Genomic DNA, 5,915 nt, shown 5'->3' on the forward strand with positions numbered 1-5,915 from the left:
ATAACACCATTTTTTCGAGGTTTCAATTTGGAAAAGCATGTAGCTTCAATAACTATGATTAAGCCATCCTGAAATGAGCAAGAATCAATATATTTATCAATTTATTGCATAAATATCCTTTAGATTAACATATTCCAAACAGTATTCTAGGTAAAGTGATCTATATTGGTCAATCTCAATCAATAAGGGGTTCCTAAAGTGACATATCCTGTACAAATATCAATTATGCCAACAGTCTTTTCAGGGCACCAGTAACCTCTTTATTTCTCAGGCTGTAGATGAATGGATTCAGAAGAGGTGTGATGATGGTGTAAAACACTGCCACTGCCTTATCCTGTTCTGGAGAATGCAAGGAGTGTGGCCTTGCATAGGTGGAGAGGGTAGTCATATAAAATAGGCTTGCCACAATTAGGTGAGAGGAACAAGTGGAGATAGCTTTTGTCTGTCCTTTACCTGAGCTCACCTGGAACACCACAGTAAGTATACGGACATAGGAAGCTAGAATGGCCATGAATGGTAGCAGCAGAATGATAAACCCACTTAGGAGGATTGTATGCTCATACTGGGAAGTATCCTGACACACCAGTGGTACCAGAGATGGAACTTCACAGAAAAGGTGGTTAACAATTCGAGACCTACAAAATGGAAGTTGAAAAGCATACAACGTATGCACTAAAGCATTGATAGAGCTACTGCCCCATGTGCATGTGACCATGAACCAACAGATATTCTTGCTCATAAGTACAGGATAGTGTAAAGGGTGACAGATGGCTACATATCAATCATAGGACATGAAACCAAGGAGAAGGGCTTCAGTTCCACCAAGTGTCAAGAATACAAATGCTTGAATTTCACAACCTAAAAATGTAATGGTCTTACTCTTTGTCAGGAAGTCAGTGGTCATCTTGGGCACGGTGGTGGAGATGTACATCATGTCAATAAAGGAGAGCTGACTGAGTAGGACATTGGAGTGTGGAGTATGATGTCCAACTGAATGAGAAGGACCAGTATGATATTCCCCACCAGAGCCACTGAAAAGAGGGTTACAATGGCAACAAAGAGGAAAGTGTCCATTTGACCATATTGGAAAAGACCAGAAAGTATAAAATCTGTTTCTACACATTGGTTTCCCGTCTTCATAGTTTAAACTGAAACACATCAGAACAGATCATATCCCGAGATTCCATGAAAATCCTTTAAGGAAAAAGAAAGTGATTATTACTACATGCTTTTATTGCCTCCATAGCATTTTCTCAGCCAAATGAAATTTCAAGACCGTACGCCACTTCTATTTTCTTCCTTAGATGAGGGGAAAACAAATTATCTTATTACAGTAACTTTCAGAGAGTAAGTCCTGTATGATCAGAGTTTAGTCAAAATCAGAGTTTAGTCAAAATCGTTACACACAGGGCACATTTTAGAGAATGTAAGGTTGCTCAATTTCCCTTAGCCTTCACTTTTTTTTTCTCTTTTGATCACTAGATGAATTAATCCCAATCAATTTCCCAGTGGTTTTTTTTTTTGTTTTTTTGTTTTTGTTTTTATTTTTTTTTATTTTTTATTTTTTTTGAGTTTCATTTTATTTATTTTTTCAGCGTAACAGTATTCATTCTTTTTGCACAACACCCAGTGCTCCATGCAAAACGTGCCCTCTCCATTACCCACCACCTGTTCCCCCAACCTCCCACCCCTGACCCTTCAAAACCCTCAGGTTGCCCCAACCTCCCACCCCTGACCCTTCAAAACCCTCAGGTTGTTTTTCAGAGTCCATAGTCTCTTATGGTTCGCTTCCCCTCCCCAATGTCCATAGCCCGCTCCCCCTCCCCCAATCCCACCTCCCCGCAGCAACCCCCAGTTTGTTTTGTGAGATTAAGAGTCATTTATGGTTTGTCTCCCTCCCAATCCCATCTTGTTTCATTTATTCTTCTCCTATCTCCTACCCCCCCATGTTGCTTCTCCATGTCCTCATATCAGGGAGATCATATGATAGTTGTCTTTCTCCGATTGACTTATTTCACTAAGCATGATACGCTCTAGTTCCATCCACGTCGTCACAAATGGCAAGATTTCATTTCTTTTGATGGCTGCATAGTATTCCATTGTGTATATATACCACATCTTCTTTATCCATTCATCTGTTGATGGACATCTAGGTTCTTTCCATAGTCTGGCTATTGTAGACATTGCTGCTATAAACATTCGGGTACACGTGCCCCTTCGGATCACTATGTTTGTATCTTTAGGGTAAATACCCAGTAGTGCAATTGCTGGGTCATAGGGTAGTTCTATTTTCAACATTTTGAGGAACCTCCATGCTGTTTTCCAGAGTGGTTGCACCAGCTTGCATTCCCACCAACAGTGGAGGAGGGTTCCCCTTTCTCCACATCCTCGCCAGCATCTGTCATTTCCTGACTTGTTAATTTTAGCCATTCTGACTGGTGTGAGGTGATATCTCATTGTGGTTTTGATTTGTATTTCCCTGATGCCGAGTGACGTGGAGCACTTTTTCATGTGTCTGTTGGCCATCTGGATGTCTTCTTTGCAGAAATGTCTGTTCATGTCCTCTGCCCATTTCTTGATTGGATTGTTTGTTCTTTGGGTGTTGAGTTTGCTAAGTTCCTTATAGATTTTGGATACTAGCCCTTTATCTGATATGTCGTTTGCAAATATCTTCTCCCATTCTGTCAGTTGTCTTTTGGTTTTGTTAACTGTTTCCTTTGCTGTGCAAAAGCTTTTGATCTTGATGAAATCCCAACAGTTCATTTTTGCCCTTGCTTCCCTTGCCTTTGCCGTTGTTCCTAGGAAGATGTTGCTACGGCTGAGGTCGAAGAGGTTGCTGCCTGCATTCTCCTCAAGGATTTTGATGGATTCCTTTCTCACATTGAGGTCCTTCATCCATTTGGAGTCTATTTTTGTGTGTGGTGTAAGGAAGTGGTCCAATTTCATTTTTCTGCATGTGGCTGTCCAATTTTCCCAGCACCATTTATTGAAGAGGCTGTCTTTTTTCCATTGGACATTCTTTCCTGCTTTGTCGAAGATTAGTTGACCATAGAGCTGAGGGTCGATTTCTGGGCTCTCTATTCTGTTCCACTGATCTATGTGTCTGTTTTTGTGCCAGTACCATGCTGTCTTGATGATGACAGCTTTGTAATAGAGCTTGAAGTCCGGAATTGTGATGCCACCAACTTTGGCTTTGTTCTTCAATATTCCTTTGGCTATTCGAGGTCTTTTCTGGTTCCATATAAATTTTAGGATTATTTGTTCCATTTCTTTGAAAAAAATGGATGGTATTTTGATAGGGATTGCATTAAATGTGTAGATTGCTTTAGGTAGCATAGACATTTTCACAATATTTATTCTTCCAATCCAGGAGCATGGAACATTTTTCCATTTTTTTGTGTCTTCCTCAATTTCTTTCATGAGTACTTTATAATTTTCTGTGTATAGATTCTTAGTCTCTTTGGTTAGGTTTATTCCTAGGTATCTTATAGTTTTGGGTACAATTGTAAATGGGATTGACTCCTTAATTTCTCTTTCTTCAGTCTTGTTGTTGGTGTACAGAAATGCAACTGATTTCTGTGCATTGATTTTATATCCTGACACTTTACTGAATTCCTGAACAAGTTCTAGCAGTTTTGGAGTGGAGTCTTTTGGGTTTTCCACATATAGTATCATATCATCTGTGAAGAGTGATAGTTTGACTTCTTCTTTACCAATTTGGATGCCTTTAATTTCTTTTTGTTGTCTGATTGCTGAGGCTAGGACTTCTAGTACTATGTTGAATAGCAGTGGTGATAATGGACATCCCTGCCGTGTTCCTGACCTTAACGGAAAAGCTTTCAGTTTTTCTCCATTGAGAATGATATTTGCGGTGGGTTTTTCATAGATGGCTTTGATAATATTGAGGTATGTGCCCTCTATCCCTACACTTTGAAGAGTTTTGATCAGGAAGGGATGCTGTACTTTGTCAAATGCTTTTTCAGCATCTATTGAGAGTATCATATGGTTCTTGTTCTTTCTTTTATTAATGTGTTCTATCACATTGATTGATTTGCGGATGTTGAACCAACCCTGCAGCCCTGGAATAAATCCCACTTGATCGTGGTGAATAATCCTTTTAATGTACTGTTGAATCCTATTGGCTAGTATTTTGGCGAGAATTTTTGCGTCTGTGTTCATCAAGGATATTGGTCTGTAGTTCTCTTTTTTGGTGGGATCCTTGTCTGGTTTTGGGATCAAGGTGATGCTGGCCTCATAAAATGAGTTTGGAAGTTTTCCTTCCATTTCTATTTTTTGGAACAGTTTCAGGAGAATAGGAATGAGTTCTTCTTTAAATGTTTGGTAGAATTCCCCTGGGAAGCCGTCTGGCCCTGGGCTTTTGTTTGTTTGGAGATTTTTGATGACTGTTTCAATCTCCTTACTGGTTATGGGCCTGTTCAGGTTTTCTATTTCTTCCTGGTTCAGTTGTGGTAGTTTATATGTCTCTAGGAATGCATCCATTTCTTCCAGATTGTCCAATTTGTGGCCAATTTCCCAGTGTTTTTATGGGCATCCTAAAAGTAATTTAAATTTCTGTCCAGTTTGAAAAATACATGTTTCCTCGTCTTACTTTCTTTTGGAAAAGTACAGAATGCTTAGGCCATTTGTTAAGCATAAAAAGAGTTCTTTATTCCAGCTTCCTTCCATCTCTGAATCCAAGGATAATACTGTGGTATGCACGTGAACCATTGAATGCTGTAAGAAGTTCTCCCCAATGTTAAATCACTCAACTTTAGTCTATAACAGCAGTAATAAAGTATGAATACAAAACATTTCAATAATTACAGAATACTTAGGCCTTTGTAAAACATATACATATTTTCTAATCAGGTTTTTTGCCAGTTCTGTTTCCAAAAAATAATACTATGCTAAATACTAAAAACATTGAATGCTGTAAAAACATTTCCATAAATATGAAGAAGTTAATTTTAAGCTATGCAACATTTAATGTGTTATACATCAAGAAAATATTTCTCCTGATAGATGAGGAATGTGTGCCAAAGTTGGAGTTGCAATTAGAGGCACATAAAATATATCATGCATCTTCTTTCCCCAAAAGAAAAAAAAAACATTACTCCCAGAATCCTACTACAACTTCCAGGATAAATTTCTACATACAGTTAAAATTCCTAATGAGTGGCTCAATTCCCTTTAATAAAAAGTAAACATTGAGGAATGACAGCTTGTATGATATTATGTTCACTAATTTAAAACTTACAATTCTCAATCCTAAATAAATATAATTACAATATACCACTGGTGTATTAAGCAATGGCTTGGAAATCCAATATGAGCAAAGTAATTACGGATAGCACTATCTTAAACACTTCTAAGAACAATACTATATTAAGTATGTGTAATCCAAAACCAGAAATTTTGGTAAGAAAGAAGTACCAATATTAAAATTTAGAATCATCATGGAAGATTTAAGAACAAATTAAATAGGAGATCCATAAACTGAAAGTTGAACACTTACACCAAAACAAATTTAACTAATAAGCAATTATATTTGTAGTTATTTTCATCATAATAAAACCTCTTCTAATTTTTATCACAGCTGACACATATTCCCACATTATCATCCCCCAACTTCCCCTGAATTTTAAATTCTACTTTATTAAAATATTTAATATCCATTTTTTAATTCAAAAGTGTCAGATAATCATATCCACAGATAGAAAATAAAGAAATGAGTAGGAATGAAAGCCTAACGTATAGAAACTATGTCATCTCCTTAAATATTATTAGGCAGTGAGAAGGTAAATATCAAAATGAAAGTATTAATAATAACCAGGACTCATCTGAAAACATAGAACTTATAAAACACTTTATTGTATTCACAGACCTGTACCCCTGGGATAAAAATACATTATATG

General features: G+C 37.3%; 1 pseudogene; it reads right to left on the reverse strand.

Annotated features, from left to right (window-relative positions):
* Nucleotides 1-223: 223 nt before the first annotated feature.
* Nucleotides 224-1,140, reverse strand: LOC123939152 (annotated as a pseudogene).
* Between the last annotated feature and the right edge of the window lie 4,775 nt (nucleotides 1,141-5,915).

The sequence above is a fragment of the Meles meles genome, chromosome 3 (assembly GCF_922984935.1).
Source record: "Meles meles chromosome 3, mMelMel3.1 paternal haplotype, whole genome shotgun sequence".
Taxonomy (NCBI): domain Eukaryota; kingdom Metazoa; phylum Chordata; class Mammalia; order Carnivora; family Mustelidae; genus Meles; species Meles meles.